The sequence below is a fragment of the Tympanuchus pallidicinctus genome, unplaced genomic scaffold, assembly GCF_026119805.1.
Source record: "Tympanuchus pallidicinctus isolate F22 unplaced genomic scaffold, pur_lepc_1.0 scaffold1, whole genome shotgun sequence".
Lineage (NCBI taxonomy): Eukaryota > Metazoa > Chordata > Aves > Galliformes > Phasianidae > Tympanuchus > Tympanuchus pallidicinctus.
In genome coordinates this window covers 107,446,585-107,471,630 of record NW_026294618.1, presented here as the reverse complement: position 1 = coordinate 107,471,630, position 25,046 = coordinate 107,446,585, and the positions used below count along the sequence as shown (strand labels likewise).

The 25,046-nt window shown below is 37.9% G+C and overlaps 1 long non-coding RNA gene across 15 annotated transcripts in view; it reads right to left on the bottom strand.

The window, feature by feature from the left end:
- LOC128078361 (uncharacterized) overlaps positions 1–25,046 on the bottom strand; it is a 456,397-nt gene that overhangs the window by 364,934 nt on the left and 66,417 nt on the right. Inside the window, exon 1 of one of the 15 annotated variants that reach the window (XR_008205609.1) lies at positions 15,086–15,213. The exons of the other annotated variants lie outside the window; for them this stretch is intronic. This is a non-coding gene — a long non-coding RNA (uncharacterized LOC128078361). Of the gene's footprint in view, positions 1–15,085; positions 15,214–25,046 lie in introns of those variants that run through there. 15 annotated transcript variants of the gene reach the window in all.

Here is a 25,046-nt window from a genome sequence, read left to right as displayed (position 1 = left end):
TTAAAGGCTTCAGAGCTGGTTTTCATCTTGGGTGTTTCCCTCTGAAACAAAAGCAGTGCATGTACATGAACTGCACATTGCTGAGCACTCAGAAATTTTTAAAAGCAGAAGTAGCAACAGCCCACCTGTGACATCTGTATGTCATTGTCCAAAAAATCTCACTATTTGAGCTCAATGCCTTTCTTTGAGGCATGGCAGACATCTTAGGAAGATATTTCATCTTAATTCATCCCAGTGAATGAAAATAATTTATGCAACACTAAACAGCTTTAGGAATTCTCTTTAAAACTAGTTACTTCTTTCTGGCTTGAATTTACCTCATTTTACCTTCCCGTCCTTTGATTCTCACTACACTTTTGTCTTCTGTATGGCAGCTGTCCTGCCAATATGGATTCATCATGCTGATTAGGGCACTGAAATTCAATATAATGACTGTATCAAAATGTCATCAGAGCCATATCAAAATTATCACATGTAGGTAACTCTGCAACACACTGAAGTTCTTTGGTCTCAGCAAGAGTTTAAGGGGAAAAAAAAAAAAGTGTAAGAAGTTTGCTTACAAGCAGAAAAACTCCCCAAGCTCTGGGACTTGCCTTCATTTTAGCATGCTCTGTACAGAATGGATATACCATGCAGACTTTGGTTGGCTGGCTGGTTTAGCTTCTTGTACCCAAAGGTAAAACAAGGAGGGGTGCACTAAAATTTGCAGCCTCTAAGCTATATCCTGCTTAGTTTGGGAAACTACTTGAAATGGAAGCAAATACACAATTAGCAGCTTGAAAAATACAATTTGCTATTACAATTTACATTTAGTAAATACATTGTGCTAAGCAGTGGCAGTTTTTTGTTGTTTTAGTTTTTGTTTTTTCCTTCCATAAACACCAGATGAAAGAGGAGAGCCAGAGAGACAGAGACAGAGCTTCTTCCTTCTCCAGTAGAGCTGGCAGATAGAGACACTCTTTCCAGCTAAAACAGAGTAGATGGGTAGTAGTGCTTTTAGGGTGTAGAAGGAATTAGTGAATGCCCTAGATTGGGAAGCGTGCTTTACTTCTTTCCATAAGACCAAGTGCAAGGAATCCCAACTCTACAGCAAGTTGTGAGCAAGCAGCCCCTATTGGAAGCTGACACCTCCATGACAAGCAGAAAGGGGAGTGTGAAATGGAGCCTAATTCAGAAAATCACACTGCACTTGTGGGTTGTTAGCCACACTGTGGAAAAGATGTACAAAAGTGCTTGTATTTATTCATCCGCAAGGAGCCAACAGCTTCTTCTAGAGGAGCTCTTTTTATTTTCTTGCAGTGGCTCTCTCCCACACTCCTGGATCCACAGATCCACACCATTTAAAGTTACAAGTCCCAGTGTTGCAAATGCTCTGTGGGAAGAAAATGCTGGAAGTTTGGGTACTTGAAAATCTAAAGAGCCTGAGAGGTAACACAGTACACAACACTGAATGTAGAAGTAGAACAACACTTTGGAAAATAGTATTGTTAATAGTATTGTTTTCTGAGGCATAGAATATGTCACATATAAATTTAAAGAAATTTTGGTGACGCTGGAATCGGTGCACAACTGCTTGGTCCTACCATCTTGTTTTCAAATTTAACAGTTAATTTTTTACATCAGTCATTTGAGCAGATGATAAGTGGGAAGGGATTTTAGTCATAAAAACTATCATTTGTAAAGGCCTCATTTAAATATGCCTTAATTAGCATTTTCATAACTGAGTTATCAGGTTTCCATTAAACTCTGAAATTCTCACTTCTGTTCCCACTGGACAGATGTCCACATTGCAAAAATAAAAACTGTACAAAATCTTACAACGCTATAGTTGGCAGTAGCTGGAAAACAGTCTGAAAGAGAGAATGAACAGAAAGCCAATCTTTTACAACCCTTTTCTGTGCTGAATCCAACCATTAAGGCAGTGTGAGAAAGTTGGTAGTGTGGGTAAGCATATCTCCTTGATCTAGGAAATGACAAGACTTCTGTCCTTTTTTAAAGTCAATCTGGTATCTTCTACTTGTACTATGTTCAGGCAAGGAAATAACCAGAATCTATGAAGAAGTTGGAGAATTACAGAAACTTTTTTTTCCCCCTCCAGATTATATTACATTTAAGAAATGAAGATGACATTCTTGGGCAGCTTTGGAATGATACAGATCTGGCACACGCTGTGCAACGGCTCTTTCCCAAGACAGAAAAGTACTGAACTTTTTTTTCCTTCATTGGAACTAAAGTGTTTAGGAAAAAAAAAATAAATCTGAAAACAAATTCCAAAGCCTTTCTAGTCCAAAAATCAGAAGGAATAATCTACAGTCAACTTAAATGCAAAACCTAAATAGCAATACTTGCAATTAAATAAACAATCTTCTTTTTCTTTAGAGCTACAGTACAGACAGTAATCAGCTATAATCATTGCTTTTGAAAATGAAGATTTAAACTACGCAAAATACTGTAAAATACAAAAAGATCTCAAAATATATTTTCTCCATTCAACAAAGAAAAAAATATGAAGCTAAGTCAGGACACTGTAGTATTATTTGCAGCAATCATGATAAGTCAATTTTGGCTTAAACTATGATTGTTATAAACACTCACAAAACATATTATTTACCAGATGGCAATCTTACTCAAGCAAACATCAAACTTATGTTTCATTATTATCAAATAAGGATGAACTTGCCACTGGGATAACCTCCAGTAGTTAAACAAACACTTCCCCATAAAATGAACACTATGGTTTCTCTTAGTTGAGAAGCACACAGTGTAATGCACTTCGCTGGAATCTGTCACTCCAATACACAAACTCTTCTTTAACATAAATATATCCATTTCCTTATAAAGCCAAATACTTGTGGGAAAGAGCAGCAGCAAATGGCAGATGTTGTTCAGTAGGAGCACAAGTTTGGCTCTCAGCTCTGATGTTGCAACCTGACAGAAGTAAGCAGCAGTGCTGCAGAGGGTTAATGAAAATGCAATGTTGCCTTCAGCCATGACACAGTATAGAAAAGCTAAGCATTAAGACACTGTGGACTGAATTAATTATGTACATTGAGGAATATACAGACATAGTTATGGGTTGGCTACAGCCTAGGAAACTGAGCCTGAGTGTGGAAAGACTTGGGTGCTAATGCTGACTCTGCCATTGATTTGCTCTGTGACCCGAGGCAATTCAATAAAGCCAAAATTTCCAACTTCAGGCACCTTATTCATATTTAAACCCTTAAACAGTGACCTGATTTCCAAAGTGTAGGACATACAGCACCCCCTGAAGTTACAAGTACCTGTAGTATTAATACAGGAAGCTAAGTTCAGGTTTCTTATTGAAAACATTGGTGATGATCACTTAGTACCAAAACTGTTTGCTGATCCATTTGACTTACTACTGCTTCAAGGAGACAAAAACTCACATTAACACAGAGAGAAAAGAAAACACAAAGGATCTATATTTCTTTTTTCAGGAACAAATACATGTGTGTATGAACCCCTAAATAAATAAAATGAATATACATATGTATATACATAAATATATGAAGATAAGCTCAAGGAAACAAAATGAGGTTTTTCTAAAAACGAGGTCTTTTATTTAGCAAAGATTAATTAACAAAAAGGAAACAAAGTAGGAGAATGAATTCCTGTATCACAATACATTACCTGCCACTAGCAAAGCGTATTCCTACAGTTGGACATGTTACATGCTGTGCTGATAACTACAACATTTCATGCCTGCCCATTGCCAGTATTGACATGCTATTCTGCAAAGCTTCATCATTAGATGTAGGAAAACCCAGAGAAACTAAAGAAGTCACACATGCATTAGTGAATTGCAAGAGCTATTTAGCTTGGAATCAGGCTTGTACTGAAATACAAGCACTGGACTACATTTGACTCAAAAAGTCAATACTAGAACTCCCACTGTCTTCACTGGTAAAAGAAAAAAGAATTATCCTAGTGTTTCTGCCAAGCTAGAAGTAGGAGGGATTTTGCAGGGACAACAATGTATGAAATAGGCTTTCTTTTGTTTTTCAAGTGCTAAACACTACAGGAGAAAACAACAGCCAGTGTCTTTTTTTTGTTCCTTTTCTTTGTTTGCTGCTTATAAAGTTACTGTTAGCTTACATTTAGGTTATACCACAGAACTCCTATTCTGAGGAAATTATGAGAAATGGAAAGTAAAATTCAACACAGCTTTCAGAACAGAGCAGGTTGCAGTGAAAACCCTTTTGGGAGTCACAAGGAAGACAGAGCAATGCTACAGCTTGCATTCTTTTTCCTTTGAATTTGTTTCAAGGTTTTTTTTGTATCTCATTAATAATGGAGATGAAGACAAAAACAGGAGGCAATAACTTAACCCTAGCTGGAAAAAATTCTTTCCACAAATTATATCTCTGGCCTCTGCGTTGCCCCTTTTTGCAGCAGGACGCTGGAAGAAGGGATGTACTCTTCAGAACCTGTAGCTTCTGTGCTGTATAAATTATATTTAAGCATAGGGGCAGACATGAGAGTTCTGGGCAAGTTCTAGGGATAACCCAGTTTACAAGAACACACCATGCTTCCTCCCCAGCCCATCCACAGACTTCTTGATTCTCTTTGGGCTCTCTTTCTCTCATGTGCTTTACCACATAGGCACAAAACAGGCTCTAGACTAAATGTTTATTTTAAGATCAATTGTTACCTTCTATCCTGTATTTCAGAAGGCCAGTTTTGCAAAGTCCCATACTGGTAGAGAAATATCATCAATTAATGAACACTCTAGCTCAGGGATACTATGCTTTTAATAGCACTGATCAACCAATTAACCAACCTATATCCAACTATGCAACCAGACTTGGCTTCCATTTTAAGATGTACCAGTGCCTCTTGAGAGAGCAGGAAAGTACAGAGTTATAGACATCCTAAGTATACTGTCAAAAACAATTGCTAATATAGAATCACAGAATATAATTTTCAAACCAAGTATTCATAATTGAAAAAACTTAGTTTAAAAACTGTATTAGTTTACTAGGCATCAAAGAAAAAAATTAAGAAAAAAAGAAAATAAAAAATAGAAGTAAAAATAAAAAACATTTTTCCTACAGAGAAGTAAAATGTGAACTCCTCTTTTGTTCCTTTTTTTCCATTTTCTCTTCCCCTTCAGAGCCAGCGCTGAAGATGCAGTACTAAAATCTTAGTCTGGTGTGAAAATTAACTGAACACCACCAACACATTAGCAGACAAAAATCTATTGAATCTATTGAAAGGAAGGTCAACATGACAGTCTTAGGTCTGCTCTGGCACACTGCTGGTAGTTTACTGAAGAAAGTGGGATTGCAGAAAGACTGGACTGTGTGTCTGTTTCTGGGGGAAAGGAAAAAAATGAAATCAGTTTCATCAAAGATGAGAAAAGAAAATTCACAGTTCTGGGGACTCCTCAAGATAGGATGTGCATTTCTACACTGTAGGCTTCTAACTTGATGCAGCATTGCTCATTTTCAATGTTGGCAGCTTCACTTCAAAGAATATCTTCCCGCTCACATTTGTATAAGATGTGCACAGGTGAAGTCATCATCCTAGTTCACTCTCTAATGTTTTCAAGTCAAATTTTAACTTTTCCCTTGGCTAGTCTCCTCAAAGATGCTGAATTCTACAACTCGCAAAGATTATATTCCTTTGCTGTTTCCATCCACACATCACCACATCATTTTTGCTCTTGATGTCATAGGGTTTAATTAAACCAATCCCATCTAACCAATTTACCTGGTTTTCATGAAGGTTTCTCAAGAACTTCAGAGCATTTAACCAGTCAGCAAGGATTGCTTAAATTAACAAAACACTATGCTCATTCAAAGGAAACAATGCTATATTTGCATTCTTACAACATGCCACAATCAACCACAACTGGTTTGTTCTAGCATCTGTAGTTAGATTACAGATCTGCCTTTTCCTCTAGGATTTGCTGTTTGTGCACATGCATCATCTAGGATTCAGGGATACCATTCAAAAATGCCATGGAAGCCATGAATTAGATGAAATTTTGTCTCTGATACTGAGAGAATCTTGTATCCATGCTGGCGGACAATCAGTAGGAGCTGCAGAACTTGAAACACTGTAAGTGAAAGCAAAAAATAGAAGATAGACCTTTCATTGTCATTTACTTTAAGTGGATTCAACATCCAACATTTTTTTTACCAGGTTTATTTCTACAGTCATAATGTATGTCAAGAAATGAGGGTCAGAGTGGGAAGAAGGAAGAGCATGGGTAGTATATTCACAGCAAGCACAACCTTGCTATTTCTTTGTAAATGTAAATATTGAAGGTTCCATATTTGAAGTCCAGAACTTCCAATGAACATTTCATCTGTGCAGAATTTCCTTGATATAAATACAATGAGGAAACAGTACTTCTGAAAACCTCCATCCTAGTACTCTGAAAGGAATGTACCTTTAAAACCTAAATATTAATTTGAGCACTGAATCTGTCATCACATCACCACTCAAACTCCATTGTGAAATGAACTTACAACTTTGATTCCTCCATGTTATGCTCATCTTTGATTAAGAGTTGCTCATGCTGAAGATACACTCAGCAAGAAAAATTAACTAAAATGACTTGCATTATTTAGCAGCTCTAATTCTGATGTACATTAATCATACCCTATTAGCTAGCATCACTGCAGAGAAAAAATAAGACTTTCTTTCTCAAAAGGAAACATATGTATGATATTTAGCTTCTATAACTAAATGGTTTGCATCTACTTTTATTACACAGAATAACACTGATTTCAATAGAGCCATAGTCCTCATGCATGTAAGCATAATGAGTACCACACTTGGAATTTTGGTCCAGTTTCCACAGTCTTCAATGACACAGAAAGAGGAATTAACAATGCTAACTTTGTAGTCCTTGCATTTCACGCAAGGTGTAGCCCCAACAACAGAAATATCACTAAATACTTCTCAATGGCCTTTTGCCATTTTGTAGCTGGTTTAGTGAGAAACATTGCAAAAACATTAAAATAGAAGACAAGTCAGTCAGAGCAAATACAAGACTGACATTATTATTATTTTTTTAATTATTCTTTCTTGGTTTTAATTTCTTTTTTTTTTTTTGAACTGATGTGATAGTCAAGGTCACATGGGGTAAATGGCAAAACTTAGTTACTCCACAAGCCAACAGGACGTAACCAGTAACACGAAGTACTCGAACTCTGCAGTAAGAAATCAAAAATATATACCAGGATGCAAGTAGTATCTTTATCAACTACTTGCACATTAACAGATTTCACTGTTAAGACTATGAACATGTGAAGGTATTTGTAACCCCTAACATCTGCTGCTTCATGCTACATCCCAAAATAGTTTGACTCCCATCACTATGGGGGACAGCTGGCCTCTCACCTGAATGGAGCTTGCCTTTAAATACTCTGTCATAATCACACATTTCACAAATACAACACATAAAACTAAGATAACCATTTTCAACCATAGCTTCTCTCAAGAAAATAAAGACAATACGTTTGTCTTACAGCTGGGAGAAATCCCATAAAAATAATTTATCCAAGTGGAACTTGCTTTGTGGGGCAAAAGTTAAATTTCTCCCAGATTTTCACATCTGATACTGGTACCTGTGTAGGTGACTTAAAGTTTAGGTCATGTTAGTGTCGAAAAGAAAAAATCACAGCCTGAAAAACGTGTACATAAGAAAAGGTAGAAACTGTTCTAGATGCTAAAGTGACAAACTAGGAAAAAAGAAGGCTGCCCTTCCAATCCCTGACATCTTGTTGCTTTTTCTACTTGTCTTCTGCCAAATCACAGCCACTGCCTTCTGAATTGGCACTGGAACTTTGAGACAGTTCAGCCTGCAAGGCTGCTGCAGTGTGCCACAAACTCGAGATAAAAGAAATCTTTCCCTCTAACACCCGAAATGCTTCATCTCTGCTTCTCTGCAGTTTGAACAGTTGGCATTATTTAATTTATCAGGTGTATAGAAAGGACCTCTTGCATGAATCTATGCAGAAGCTCGCATGGTCTTCAGCTTAAGAGATAAGATGTGAATGGAAGTTCCCCTTTACTAAAATAAAATTAATATTTGCAAAAATATTTAGTGGTTCCCTAAGACATTTTTTGATAGAGAATATTTTCCTCACAAAGAAAAAATGGGAGTCTCTTTCACCAAAGTGACCATTTCTGAAAACATAACAGTTTTTGCTTGTTTCATGTTAGCAAACAATTACTATTTGGTAAAATGTACAATTAAAGATTGATGCAGAAGTTTTGTCACAGAAATGATAGAAAAGGAACGTTTCTTTAAGGTCTACAGATAGCTGGGAAGAAAAGAGATGTAAAAAAAATAAATTCTCACCAACACCCTGAAAAGGCTTCATTTTATACTCAGAGAGTTAAGTATTTATAAGCTTTTGCAATACTATGCATCTGTATTTTTTCTCCGCCACTCAAACATCAAACCTACACGATTCAGAGAAACACTGGCACTAAAATTAATACACCACTTTGGCTTCCTGAATTTGGCTGGTTAGTATTTATTGGTTGAGACATACACTGTTACACAACCTCAACATATGCCAACTCACATTCTAGAAGTCTAAAGTTTCATAATTTTTACAAAAATGCTCAAGGACAGTGTTTTTAATATATGAGAAAGTTAAATAAAATATATCACCACTCTCTAGAGCTATCTCAACTATAATTGCACTGAAATTCTTCTTATCACTTCAATAACTAACAGCATCTTATCATGTAAATGCTTCTACATGACAATTAGAGATCTCTGTTTGCCTTCAAGTAAATGTAAAGAGTTGTCTTTAATAAAACAGAATAAAGCTAAGAGATGTCAAGTATCATCTATCAACTACCAAGCACCCCCATGCTTCTACAACATTATACAGGATTAGCTTGCCTGGCAGTTTCAAAGCTGCAATCTGGACTTTGTCAACTTTTTGGCACTAAAATTGAAATGAAAACCAGGAAGATTACAGCTGGCAGTGTCATTGTAATAGCAAGTTTGCTGAATAGCATTCCAGAGAGCTCAGCTTTACCTGATATAAACCCCTGGATCAGAAAGTCTGCTAACGTGCTGCCTGAGGGCTGCCAAGGACTAGATGCCACTTATTTTCGCAGTGAGCAAAAGCATTTCAATCTACACCCTGCTTGGCTGTGCAGGCATTGCAACAGTGGGATGGGATGGGATGGGATGGGATGGGATGGGATGGGATGGGATGGGATGGGATGGGATGGGATGGGATGGGATGGGATGGGAGGTGCATGAGCTGAATTTGCCTTTTGGAGCCACTGCCATATCTAGGGAAAGACAATCAAGGTGGGTTACTGCTCTACGAGCTCACTGAATCAGGCAGAGGCCCTTTACTACTTGAGCAAATTTGAGGACATTCACCCCAGCATGCTGGAAGCGTAGGAAAAGCCATTTTTTTGCTCAGGGCAGGAAGCACTCCAAACTAGATGGACAGATGTATCAAGGAAGCAAAAGCAGAGCATAGAGGGGACGAATGCTGCAGCTTCTGGTGGGATGCAGCACAGCCCATTCTAAACTGCAACAGAAAGCTCTGGCAAAACTTCTGCTCCCTTGAAGTCTTCTTTGAATTCTGCCTCTATTTTGGACTTGTGTTTTAAAAGTAAAATCCAGCACTGACAGCACATCGCTGGCTGCTTTATAGAACAGTTGGTATAACTCCCCAAACAGGGTTACAGTGCTTTATAGATTCAGGGCCAAATTTTGTTCTTAGAAAAGTATTCCTCATTTCCCCAAACACCCTCAGAAAGGAACTTCAGCAGTGTCCAAAAGTAGAACTGCAGCAGCAGCTTCCATGGTCGCCCAGCAATAGGCTTCACCAAAGCAGAAGAGGGGAGAAGGAAACAACATTATAGATACATTTCCCTACTCACAGCTCTAAATCAGTACTCTGCCCAAGTCAAGGGTTTCCATAACAGCTCCCCAGTCTGTAACAAACATATGCAGGAACTGGGGAAAGAAATAACAAACTATATATGTAGTGATAGGAAGAGAGAGGGGAGAAAAAAAAAGAGTGTAATTGGGAGAGAAAGAAATTATCCTTTCAGCCTAGTGCTTGGTCCTGAAATGAGAGTGAAGGAGGACTTATTATCTGAATCTACGTTGGATAAAGAAAGTTAAACCATTTTTTAAAAGGCAAGTCTACATAAGCTCATAAAATGCTCTCTTAGAATGAGCTGCATGAGCAGCAGTCTGAATTTCCATCCCTCAAAAAAATACATATTTTCATCCTTATTCCCAAGAAGTGCAAGACAAACAGACACCAAAGGGAAAAAAGAAAAAAAAAAAACACAAAGCAAAGGATAATGCATAATTCAAAGGCAGAAATATTAGCCCTTGCCAACTGGACAGCTATAGGAGTCTGCAGTGGTTGATTCAGAATTTCCTCAAGTGAAAGAAGATGGTTTGTTAAAAATGACACCTTGGGGATGCATATATAGTCTCTCTCTGACTTCCATGTCATGTTTCCTCAGTTTCCTTCAAGTCAAAATACGTTTTTTCCCCTTGCTCCTAGCCCTGTAGGGTCAACCCTGCTAATGAAAATCAAGCTGTCTTTTTTCTGCTATCAAAAATAGTCAGATAACAAAATGCAGGTTCTGAACTTGGCATGTTTATTGTTGGTGATGATGTATAAGCTGAAAGCAGACAGCTTCATTTTCTTTCAGCCAGGCTGACCTTGCAGAGAGAGAACTGGGAAAAAAAAAAAAAAACACAAAAAAAAAAAACTTTAGTTTTGACTAGTAGTGAAACAGCTGAGCAAACATGACATGACATGGATGTCAGAGTGCATAATATAGCTGCATGAACTTCAGTAACATCAAAAGAATATCTGGAAATGTTCAAATTTATGTAACTAGCCTTTGGAATACGGTTTGGACCTTTCAAGTTTTAATTACAGATTTTAATATGCTGATCAGAGACAAATCAAAACCGAAAGAAAACCAGAAAAAAAAAGCCTACTCCAAAAAAAAAAAAAAAAAAAAAAAAAAAGATTTCTTTTCTCTTACTTAACTTCCAAAGTACACCTGTAAAGCTTTATAGGACATGGCACAAAGTACACGACAACGGAATGAAAATAACGTGCATCTGCTGTAATTTGCACATAGCAGAATATGTAGAATAAAACTGGGGTTATTGCAGGTGACCCATAAAACGGCAGCACACCCTTAACAGCTTTAGAACCTCACCGAAACAACTGTGCAATTACGGAAGTTTCACCAGCAAGCAGGGTTTAAAGTTATCGTGTAACAGCATGAAATTAGGCAGAAATTACATTTTAGTGTTGTCATCAGTTTGCAACAGATCAGGTGTCCTCTGCTGTGCCCTCCAGTAAGAGAATCTGATGCCACGGTTAATTACAAAACAAAAAACTGGCAGCGCCCTGAGGTGTTGCCCCACTGAGCCTTGCTTCACAATGCAGAGCTGGCAGCTCATCACCTTTGTGCGCAGCCACAGCCACAGAGAAACCTCAGCCATCGGCAGCCAGCGGGTCGGCGCTCCTCTGGATGCAACAACTTGCCTCTTCTGGGCTCAAACTGCAAGCTCTGAACGTCCCAGCCGTGCTGAAAAAAAAAACGCTGAAAATATGGGGAAGGGGCTGAAGGAAAATGATAAGAAATCTCATTTGTGCGATCTCTCATAGTCCTGAGATCGCACAGAATAAAGATGAAATTAGAAAAGAAAACATACAGTTCCAAAAGACGACCTAGCAAAGGATCAACATATTCAATATCTAAAAATACTTCTATTCAGAAGCACTGATTCTAATGGATCCTAACACTCCTTTGCTTTCTGCTTTCAAATGGCTTTTGTTGGTTTTTTGGTTGGTTGGTTGATCTAAATGGAACTGGATAGTAAGATATCATGGTCCTTAGGAAGAATTTACTTTGACTACAGGCACATGAGCTAGGATTCACAGATTCACAAGAAGCACACATTTCACCAAGAAAATACAGAATTAAAGGTTGTAAATAATATTGAACTGCTGTGTTTTATGGACAGGAGTTTACTAAGAAAGATAGAGGTACATTGATATGAACTTCTGTGTTTAAGAAAAAAGGTTTGTAGAGTGGGAGGTAATATAGAGAGTTAAAATCTTTTTAAGATCTACAGAATGCTAATTAGTTATGCTCAAAAATATGATTTCTGTATTTGAAGAAATAGAATTCTTCTCCAAAAAAACAAAAAACAAAAAAAAACAAAAAACCAAAAAAAAACACCTTTAGTCTCAAATGTTACAATTCTTTGGGCTACAGACATTCACAAAACATTCAATAAATCGATAGGAATCCTGTTGCAGAGGCACTGCAGCACAAGATCTTCACTAGACTTCCTTGCACACACACTGCACAGAATGCTCACCAGCACGGGGTTCAGAAATACTCATCTGAGAAGGAACATTACAGCTCGTCTACTTTACTCTTCTCAACACAGAGTGCTGAAGATTTGGCATTCTTTTTTATTAACTCTCTCCGCTGAATTTTAAAATAACTGGTATATATTTTGATTATTTTTATGATAGTCTTGGACTCCCTCCAAGCATGACACGGCTTCTTCTTTTTAGTAGAGAGACTTGCAGGGAACTGCCAGACACTTTTAAATATCTAAGGTAATTACTGGATCTACTATAAAACCATAACTTTTCTTTTGATTCCCTACCAAAGGAATACACCCTCACTTTTGCCATTTTTTCTTTCTGAATAATGGTCATCAGAAACATCACTCAATTGAGTAGATAGACTTTCCCACGTTCACTAAAAGCAGGGGCATGATCTACTGCTGCCTCGGGGCATGGGCAGTTGCTTTTTTTCTGAAAGCTTGCAATTAAGTTTTATCACATGGCTAGGGTAAATGATTCAACAACAAATTACAAGGAGAACTTTGTCAAGGCCTCCTCAGACACACAGAAATCATCCAGTGTGCTCTAGCACTCTAAATTCAGTTCAGCTCAACTAACATGAGCTGAGAGAAGAGGTAAGTTAGGATTCCAGGTCCTGGATTCAGGATAGCAATAGGGGGGCAGGAGGAAATCAGAAACCAGAAGAGAAAACAATTTGTTTTTGTAAGCCACTGTATGTATGATGAATTAAGGCATGAATAACAAAAGAAATGTGCATAGTATGCTACAGTTCTTCTAAGTTATGATGAATTGCCCCTTGCTTTTTATGTCTGCCAAGAAAGTTTTATTTTTGACTTTGTTCACACTTGGAACTGAGAGCACATGACTCACTTATACAAGGTGGCAGCCATTTAAATGTAACTGTTGATGTTCTGTTCCCGAACAATGAAATCCTTCTGCTGGTTCAGACTCTCTGTTTTCAGTGCAGCCTGGCTTCTCATTTTCTTCTGCCATTGAGAAAAAAATGCTGCCATCTCTTGCTCAAAAGTTCCTTGTTCTTCAGTTCTCCTTCCTCCCGACCTTCTACCCCTGCTGTGATCATTCTCAGCAGGATGTGCTGATACCATCTGACAAGGTTTATGCTGATCAACAAGACTCAGTGACCTTGACTAGTGAGGACAGACCGTCAGTGCCTTTCCCATAAGTGCCCCCAAATGCCTCGGAAAGGAGCCTCTTCTTGTCTGCCCCTTCCCTAACACTGTGAGAGGATTCCCTTTATGCTGCTGACATCGCTTAATCCAAGCCCAGACAGATGTTCACTTGGCCAAGACAGGCTGAGTCAACCCTTGGGTTGTTAAAACTGAAGTAAACCAAAACCTGTACTTGTTGGAATATGCATTAGAGAAAGTGGGATTTCAGAACTAAGACAGAGTAAGTCATTATCAGCCCCTAAAGGCTCATTAGCAAGTGTTCTGAGGATAGATTTTTCCTGGATTAGTCATGTTCATTTTTCTATCTTTAACATAAGATTCTCAATAAAGAAAAGGGAGCAGAGTTTTCTGAGACCCAGAATTAGCTTATCTTGACAGAGGTAAGCCTATGTAAACATACCTAAAACTACAGCACCACGAAAGAAATATTAATTGTGTTTCCTGGAAATAATTTTTTTTTTTTTCTCAATATAAGCAACAGGAATTGTCAGCAACATCTTTCAAAGGGAATAAACATCAAATCCCAAAGTCAATCATTTTTTTCATGTTGGTCTCTTTAAAAAATATTTAGCTGCTTTTTTTTTTTTTTTTTTTTTTTTTTCCCCACCCTATTTATCCCCTCAAAAGGAGAAAGGTCTCTATGTGCTTAATTTTTCTTTCTGTGTTGTCTAAGCAGAATTATGCCTCCAGAATTAAAGTTGCGACAAGCCCCACATTAGAAAACTGTGAGTTATAACTATTTTGTAAACCAAACTATAAGCTTTATAAACGTGACATAAACATCATTCGTGTGATGTTATATGTGACATGATCACACAAAAAATACCTAGCAGTTCTGGAAGTGTGCACACTGGAGGCAGCTTGATGATGATCTTCCTTTTAGAAAGCTGCATTTACTGCTATAAAAAGATTTTTGAAAATGGCTTGTTTTCATAAAAATTATTTTATGGGATAAGGTTACCGCATGAAGACTGACGTGACCCACAGAAATTCTGTCCAATTAAATATGCTCTGGGACCTGCCAGCCCCTGCAGCCCACCGTAACATTTTGACACACGCTGGTGGGCAGGCTTACCGTAAAGGTGAAGCAGCTCCCATGAACCAGCCGCTAACAGAAAGCTGGCACCGAGCACACATTTCACTGGAGCCCCTGCAAAGAAGGACAAATACTACTGCCAAGAACTCAGCCTCCATAAAACAGCCACTAGCAACTTTATTGCGTGAATAGAAGAAAACAACAGAAGAAACAAGTAGAAAGTCAGAAAAACCAGTTGGACTCCAGCTCGAAAAGAATCGCAGCAACCTCTCATACTAGGCTAGGATTTTACTGTCACTTCATTCAGACTCAGTGAATGCTCTCAGGATACACATCGCAGCGCTATCTGCTGAAGTGTTAGCATTGCTTTAAAAGCACAAATGGCAGGGATTTGCTGTTTTTCAGCAACTATCACCATGGTGAATCTCTGTCTAGGAATCAAGCTAACACAGGCAAGGGCTAGCATATTGTTTTACCTTGTGCCGAAATCTCATAGTCAGGTCAGGATCACAAAGAATTGCTGTGAAGAGGTCAAAGCACTGTGTCTTGCAGTACTAATTCAGCCTGTGCCAACATGTACAAAGCAGGGTTGGAGCCTGGTAGCAGTGCACAGCAGCTCTGCAGTGGCTGCAGGAAGGAAAGGAGACTGCCCCAATGAGAGTACTGAAGAGTGATGAACCTGTCTGCCCTCTGAGCTCAGTCACTCTTCTTTCCGATGCCTTGAAAGGATTCAAAGTGGGAAAGTTGAGCTTTGTAAACTGCCCTCCACTGGTCTAGACCATCCCAGTCTAAATTTGGCAGGTGATCTGAACTCGTCAATACCCTGATACACATGCAGTACTTGATATCTGTTTCTAGTCAACGTGCAACTTTACAGAGGCTATTTAGATGGGAAAGACCTCATCTATTTCTGTCATATGGAAAAAGTGTTCACAAATAAACAGAGTGATGAGACATTCCTTCATCATGCTTTGAAACTGTGCTGCCTCACCACTCTGTTTTGACCTCCTAATAATTTCTGAGATTTATAAATGTGCTGTCAATGGAGTAAATGACATCGCGATGGACACAAAGGTCTGAAACACACCTCTAAAATTGGAGCAGACTACAACCTCTCTTAATTGTGCCTCCACTCTTCATCACCGTCCAAACACTTCATCAAATGATTCAGAAGAATCATACTATTGCCGAGTGCGGCTCTCAGGGAAACTTTCACTTTCTGAAGGCAGAGCTTTTACCCAAGCACTAATTCTCTGAGGACAGTGCCAATACCACAACACATACCTCGTTTCCCAGCTCATTCTGAAAGACACCTTTTACATTCCCAAAACCTAAAACCTTCTCTTAGCTGTTTTTCACCCTCATCGCACACCCATACCTCCACTGAGGTCAGTGAGCTTCGTGTGTAAAAAGGAGTTCCTTAAAGGGTGCCACATTAAAGAGACGATTCTTTTTCATTTTTGCAGACGTTGTCTTAAAACACCGCACGTCCATCTTTATGATACAGTAAGCTGTACATGTTTAACTTAAAAAAATACGTGTTATCTGCCTTTACCAATATACCATTCTTTTAAGCATAAGAGGAGAAAAACGTATTCAAACAACACAACAAAAACACATCTTTCAAACATCCACTAATTCGAACAGCATACTGCATGTTACATCTGATGTGGCAGTTGTTATGGAAACTACGCGATTTGATTGAGTAGCAGAATAAATACCCACCTAAAACAAGCATGATGGGCCAGTGCATAAATTAAATACTCTTGACTAAAATTACCTATGGTTTTCAGAGTATCAACATCTTTTTCACTCGAATATCGTATGATGAAATATAATTTTTCCAGCTAATCATTTCCCTAACATTTTGTCTTATCCTTTTTTTTTAGTTAGGATACAAAACATGAAAGAAATAACCTGCACCAAAAATCTAACTCAGTTTTTATCAGCGTGACACTTATAATTGATATTGAGCAGCTGAAGTCACTCCTAAAAATACAATGAAAGCAAACGAAGAATTTAATCCCGTCTGCATTTTTCTATTCCAGCTTTTATCTGGAATGCAGATTAGAATGAAAATTACCACCCCTCACCTCTCCAAAAAAATAAGCAAAACTGTGACATTATTTTCCTTCGCACGCACCACAGCTTTGTATGAAAGCAGGGTTTAATTTTTTTCTATCATTTATTATCTGGGCTTAATAAGCATGAAAGTTCAAAAGACAAGAAGAAAGAGATATTTAATTGTTTTCATCGCAGAATTTATTCTGGTGTAAGGCAACTGCCGATTCCTGCAGATAATACGGTGACTGTACATCTCAATATAAACATTTTAATCCTTCCCCACTTTCCAACATAATTAAGAGGCAGGTTGCATAACTTTTGAAATAAAACATATTGACTTTTGTTTTCCTTGCAGATTTCTACACGGAACGATATGCCAAGTCAGAAACTACAAGCGCAACAGGCACACATATCACAAACTTCACCATAATGGGCATGCATTCACCCATTGGATCAACATCTTTCAATTTATTAGCATGACAAAGGACACAATTATTTTGGATATGCCTGAATGCAATTTTCATTAACTTTGCAATGATTTATTAACAAAAGTGTCAGGAATGTAATAAAAGCAGCAGGACTCCACAAAATGCCAAAATAAAAAAAATAATAATAATAAAAAAAAAGAAGAATACAGCAGAATTTCCAAACATGCCTTGCAGCATCAGGTCAATAAGGTTGCTTGATTCTATCAAAAGCATTACCATGGTGAGTGAACTCTGCAATTAACAAAGAGTAAGCACAAAAAATGCTAATATCTCATTTGAATGTAATTATGCACAGATTACTGTTCACTGGAACAAGAAAAGGGATTTTAATTGTCACCCAGTTACGTGTAAACCCAGGGTCCTAGTTAACTTTTTCTGTTCAAGAGACTTTATTCAATACTAAAAACGAAGGGTTCATAAAATCTTATGTTGGGTGACATTGTAAGAGGACTGTGCTGACTTTCTATCAAGTATGCAACTTCCCGGAGTCCTTTCCGTAGCATCACTCCATGTATGTTGGCAAGGTTAGTTTGTAATAAGTTTCACCATCGTTTGCATTTTAATACTATTTGATCTCATTTACATGTTTAAATTTGTTCCTGTAATAAAATTCATTAGTATGTTTATCATAACCACATAATGAATATAGCCCTTATGTAAAATAAAAAATTGAAAGTGCATTAGAGACATTACAAGCTGTTTGAAATTACTGTGCTTTGCATATTATACCTTATTAATTAAATTATAAATTATTTATTTATGTATTTCTTTAATCAGGGGCAAGCACTAGAACAATATTATATTAGTATAAGAAACACAATACAACTCAAGCTAATTCACGTTTGGACCAGCTTTACATCCACGGGAGCACAAATTCGTTTTGTCGCGGGATGGCAAATGCCATTCCCCCTGCTGTGCATCAGGGGATATGAAAGAACTATTTGAAAGGGCAGCGGGGGGAAAATACTTCTTCTGCAAGTTAAAATTTAACTTGTTAAGATAACTTCTCCTTTGCCTTCCCTTTTTATGAGAATAATTAAATCAGATATGCAGATGGAACGGGAGAATAAATCATTATTCAGGCGAACGCCACATGCACATTATAGAGTCCACTTATTCTAAAAAAGTAAATAAATGGGAAATAAAAAAGAAAAAAGAATTAGAAATTTTCTCCCGGTGTTTTGCAGTAGTTTCTGAAGTTCATTAGACAAAACATGTCATTTTATAGTCATGGAGAAGGTTAGGGAAATATCACGAGAGAGGTGAGAATGTTGTTAGGGGTGGGGAGTGGGGGGGTTGGTTTGTGGGGGTTTTTTTACACTACAAAAAGGAAAAAAATAATACACTGGCATGCAACGTTATTACTTTAAGAAAAATATTTTATAAAAAAATTAATAGTTAGATGTAGATTAAGTCTTAAAAACAAAACAAGGTTGTAGTAATATGAAACTGCTGTACTTAAAGGTCAGAAAAATCTGTAGAAAATACTGTGGTAGAAAGAAAGTAGAAGAAATTAAAACAAGAAGCCAAATGTAAAATTACTGGATGTATTATTGAGGGAGAAGATGAGAGCCTGTTCTTAGTCTGATACCAAGAACCGTGGCTCCATTTTAACTTTATTCTCAGTGGAAACTCCAAAGCATCTCATGATGGTGTTTACATAACAGTAAAGGAGTCTGAATGGGGTGCTAAAATATGTGCATCCTTATCATGTTTTGTTGTTGCTGTTGTTTCAGTCTCAATCCTGAAGATGATCCAATACTAAGAGGACGAAAACTTAAATTTTGTATGTATACACACCAACTGCAAAAGCTACAACTTTTGAGAAAAGTTGAAGGAAAAAAAAAATGTAAAAGAAAAAAAAAGAAAAAAAAAAAAAAAAAACCCAAAAACCATCTTTATCACAAATCCAAAGAACAAATCTTTTTCACAACGAGAGAGGAAATGATAGGGCTATAAAACAGAACTGAAGCAACGCACTTGTAACAGGAAAATAAACAGGTGTCAAAATCACATTTCTTTTATAGGATACAAAAGGCTGCTAAAAACCTAGAACAGTCTCTGACTGAGCAGGAAAAACCTAAATATCAAGGCTAGTGGCTTGTCCATGCTAAAAATTTTAGGAACATGGACACTCCAACACTGAAGACACTCTTGAGGCTCCAAACCTCTAGAAGAAGTGAGGAGTAACTTAAAGTCAAGCAAGAGAACTCCAAACTTCAGGGGCAATGCCTCAGATCAGCTCTCAAGCATTTAAAACAACTCACTGACCGAACAAAACATCAGCTTAGGACACTGAGTCTGTACCACTAGCTCACATGAAGCTATGAATGACACCCCTGGGGAAGTTCCTGCTCTGCTACAGACACTGCAGATTACTATGGGAATCTGAAATATCAGAAGACCAGAAGAGCAGATGCGCTTATTTTCACTTCATAATGACCAAACAGAACTCTTTCAAATATTTGTTAGTATGTATGTGTGTGCGTGAGGAAAAAAAATTACTTCAATCCACCAACCAGCAGAGGAATACTGGTAGCTGATGCCACCATATCTACCTGAAATATGTTTTCTTGTTGGGTCACACAATGGAAGGCAAGGAGCCCTAGGAAGCTTTAGTGAAAGTTTCGTGATCTAAAGACATGCAGTCACAAATGTAAACTCTAGATAGAGTTTTTAGATGAAAAGGCCTTACGAAACAAATCACTCAGGTTGCCTGTAATGAGGCTGTGGTCCTACCATCATTCCCCAGAGTCAAGAACCACGCAATGATTTTTTGAAGGAATAAACATAAACTAGGCTGTGAAATTCCTGTCTAGTTGAGGTCTTAGAAGCACAGTATACTGTAATGGACAGGATGCCATAGCCTCTGACTGAGCAGCCGGTGCAGTCTTCTGAGTCTAAAGCACAGTGATTTGCAAAACCTCAGTCCTTCCACTAAGTCCTTAGCCTTTCTAGGGCTAGCAACAGTTCCAGAAGACATAGGGAAAACAGTCTGATTAGTGCGTGGCTGGCTGAGGGCCCTGTTCCCATGCTTTTGTATGGCTTTGCCTCCATGCCTACTCCTGTTCTCCTTTCTCTCCCGTGTAGGCTCCTATAGCCTGTCTCAGTGAAATTCTCTACTCATCTAAGAAAGGAAATATTTAAGAGCCCATCTCTAGAATAGAATAGAATAGAAAAGTAGAGGAATATTCCTCTACTTCTGTGGCTGGACATTAGTGTAAAGCTATAACAAAGGAATATAAACTGTCTAACCAGAGCGGTGTGGGGTTCGGCACAGGCCTCCAGTGTGCTTTGAGAAATGCTAACCCAGGTAGATAAATACTGTGGAACGACAGCAAAATCTTACACTTATCACTGCAAAGGGCAGAAGGGGCACCTCACTTACCCTACTGCCCCCGAGGCTTCATTATACATTAGTCACAACAGATTGAGACAGTGGTGAATTGAAGGATTGGGAATTATCAAAATAAATGAATTTATTACCTCTTCTCCGCACTACTGAGAGCTCACCAGAAAGTCTAAGCAATAACATGAGGTGCTAAACAGACACTGGACGAAATTTGCTGGTAAATTTAGAGGGCTGATTAAGATTTTGATCATACACTATTCTTATCAATTTTATTGGAAAAAAAGGGTTAGGAAAATATCTTCATATTGTTATCCTTATAGACCAGGCAACACAAGCAGCAGCAGCACACTGCAGATGTTCATTCAATCCTCATCTCCGAGGAATTAGAAGCTTGTGGTTCTTCCATATATCCAGGGCTGTAAGTGAATGCGCCGAGGACTTCAAAAACATAGAAGACAGGAAGTTCAGAATGGGAGAGCACTTTGCAAAAGTCATTCTTTTCAGTGCAATTCTGAGCAACAGATAATAGAAATGACAGAATTCAACATTTCTCAGATAATGCAATGTCTGGGCAATGGAAATCACTTTGGCACACTTCATTTGTTCTCCATGTTGAAAGGCCCAATTCTCTTCAGCTATGACTTAGTGAATGATTGAAGGACACATTTAAATTTCTCTCAAAATGGACTAAATAGAACAAAGCACTGTAAATTAATACTTGCATTGTTATTTCAGCATAACCATAGGCAAAACTTTGGTATGATGCATAACACAAATTTACAATGGACACAGCACTAGCAAGCTTTTTACAAGCCACACACAGGATGCTACTGCACACTGAAAGTTTAATTCTAACTTCTGTAAGGACATCCAACAAGAGATTTTGTTTCCCTACCAATGCAGTCATTTGGCCTTGTCTCACAAAGTACACGTTCTGTATCAAGGCCACTTGATACACTCTGAATCAGATGCATGAGTTCCCTAACCAGGACAGTTCAACACATTGACCCGCTTCCTTCTCTTTCTCCTGGTCCATCATACTTCATAAAATTAATTTTAAAATATGAATGCTTTAAACATCAAATAAGAGCTTTTTAATACTTGAAATCACGTTGGGATTAAAATGTTTTTAAAAATCGTTGATAGTAGTACTCTGCTTTAGACTGGAAGAACATTTTTTTCTCCAAATAAGGAAAGTACTAAATTATTCTGAAGAGGGTAGAGAAGGAAGGATACATTTGGAAGAGAAATAAGAATACAGAAAGGACCAAAGTGAAGATTTCAGTTATATAAAAAAAAAAGACTGCACAAGAAAAAAAAAAAGTATTTTTTAGTATTAAAACTACTTAAGTATTAAAACAAATTACACACAAAAAGATGATTTCTAATTACCCTCCTCTACCTTAGTCAGCATTCAACAACTAATGTAGGTTATTTCAGACTACACACACCTAAGTATTCTATCAAGAGAAGCAGCAGTATAATCTTCTGTCTTCTGCATATGGCAAAAAATATGTAATTATTTTCTTCAAAGCCCGTGACCAAAGTTAAAAAGTGGTTTTCCATACCAAAAGTACAAACAATTTAAATTCATGAACTATTTCCTGAAAATGTGTATCATGGAAAATTATGGAGAAAGACATCTGAGATTAACATCACTGCAAATTTTGCTTCTTTTCTAACATGAGGTACATTTTTCGTCCAAAAAAGAGTGTGATGGTGCAGACAGATCCCTTGAAATGATGATATTCACATTCACCTCCCACCATCAGCAAATTTGTCTGTTTTCTAAAAGCATTTTCATTTTTCACTTTTTTTTCGCTTTTCTCATGAGGTCTTGTTAATATAACCTGTAAGTGCCAATTCCCCTAAGACTTCAAGAGGTTTCCTTTAGTGAAGCTTTGATGAGATATCCCTTTAGCAATACACACCATAAGAACAGAGGAAGTGCAGCCTGAACCCCGCGTTTCACCGGGCTCCTCTGCTACTTGCAAATGTGCAGCAAGCACAGAATTTCTTCACATCACGAGGAAAAACATGTGTCAAATCCCAAGACAGACACTGCCTTTCTCTTCTCCAAACCAGTTATAGCAAAGTTGTGTTCGTGCTGCATAAAGCCCGTGTGCAGCTGATGAACTCACCTCATTAATGCCAAACCCACAGCAATGATGGAATGCAGAAATCTAAATTTCTTTTCCACTTCCCTTCCCCAAAGCTATACCACATCACTAACGCAAGCGATGGCACAGTGAGAGAGGCTGAATTAAACAGCACAGAGTAAGCAAAGGAACACATGTGATTTGGGCTTTGCATCTACGCTTGTATCTGTTTGATGCATGCACGTAATTCCACGCAAACAGAACCCACAGACTTTCAAGGGAGTGCTCATATACTCAAATTCATAATACAGAACACTTAAAAATCATGTCCGCTGTAATTAAGGTGATCATTACTCAATTTCTTGAGATTAAAATGCACAGCAGTAGCAGTGCATTGTATGTTTCTTGTTTGAATTATTATTGTTGCTTGTAGCTCTCATTGGCAGGCAGCATTGGGTTCAAGGCATCTTGGCTTTGTGGAACCTTGGTAGAGCTTAGAAAATTTCTGCTCAGGAGATGGATGCTTAGGGAAGTTACAAGGGAGAGAGCAAACAGAATTGCAACAAAAATACTCCCCATTTTCAACAATCACAAGAGCTAGTTTAGTCTGCAACAGTAAATCACGTGCCATACTAAGTAGTAAAAATCTATTCAACTGTCCTTAAAGTATTAATTTTAGTGCCACGATTTCAAGACTATTATTACCTTAATAAAATTCATCCAGTTTACAAGCTAAAAGGCCTATGGTTTGAAACGTTGGAATAATCCAATTTAATTAGGATACCAATGTGGAAAACGCTCAAATAACAACTGTGAACAATTTTCTAATGGACTCAAATTATGTGCTTGTAAAGGACATTGACAGCTGATATATTTACTTTTCCTAGTAGCGCACTGAAGGTCTTCAAAAAGAGAACGACTAAGCCAGAGTCTATTTATACACCTCAGTGTGTCCCAAAACTGTGGGTCTGAACCAAAGTACATTATCCAGGCCCCTTCCCTCTTTGGTGACTCACAATTAATAAGATCTCAGACATAGAAAGCTTCTTTATTTGCAGCGGAGATGGAGAAAAACAATTATGCCATAGACAACAGCAATAATTAGTGCCAAATAACCACTACATCCGAAAAGTGCAATCCAGGTATAATTAAGGATAATAAGCAAGTGGTATGCCACATTGCTGATGGGCTGTGTGTGCCCCTTCACAGAAGTTTGAATGAGCAGTTACCAACACTAACAAGCCCAATGTTAGTTAAGAAGCATTCCTTTCAATGATAGAAGAGAGAGGGTCTGGAATTTAGCAAAGCCAACATACATCATTACCCACAGACAGCTCTCAAGGGCTGGGAGACAACACTCTGAATTGTGGGCAGAGTGCTACAAGGGATCCGAAAGGAAAAGCTCCTTTGTGATCTTAGAGGCCTCGTGCTTGGCTCAGTCTGCAGCAACACATGTTCAGAACATACTGAGCACACTGTCAACGCTTGAAAAATTAGTAATAATTGTCGATATCTTTGCAGGACGTTTTCCAGTGCCGTAGCAGAGAGTTGCTGCAATCTGCTCCAGTTTCAATTCCTTACAGAATACTTCTCATGTTTCTGGCAGGCTAACAATTGGACCCTGATTTTGGCAAAGCATTGTGTCTTCAGTGTTACACTTAACACACGGCTTGTGAGGATGCATTTCCTGATGAAGTTCCTCTTCTCTCAAATGTCTGAGGGCAACAAGTAACCTTTAACCTTTAACTTAACTGATTTGAATGAAACTGAGCTGAAGGGATGAATTTGGAGATGGGAGAGCTGAGCAGCATAGGGCAATTCATAATGTACCACATCTCCTTACATTCTCAGTACCTCCCACAGCAAGCAAAGGCTAAATACTGTGCAGGTGAATGTTCCTGGACTTACTAATGAAGTCAAGATGAATGGGAAATGAACTCTATTCAAATAATAATAGCCAAAGGAAAAAAGAGTTTACTGATCAGGAGTTTAAATGCAAACTGAACGCCCGTCCTCATTTTACTGTTCAGCAAAGCAATCTACAGCTGTCTTTGTTTTCAAAAGTTTAAAAAACCCAAAGGTGAGTTTGAAATAATTATGCAGGCAGGCACTTACTGTAAAAGATGCAAAGTAATAATGTAACAACTGATTCAATAGAAGTCTGCATTCTGATAAAATATGCTTCTGTTTCATCATTAGATATTTTCAAACCTAGTGATGAGAGACAGATGAAGATTCTCCAGACTCGCCCACGCCATAAGCAGAAATGAAATTCTGAAGCAGGAAGTTGTTCAGTGAAATGAAAACATACCTCTTTTGGAAATAAATATGTACCTGTGTTTCTAGAATCAACACACACATAAATGTGTGTATATATGCATACGTATGTATAGATTGCTTGCAGGAGTGCTTGGCACATGTTTGCATGCCATGT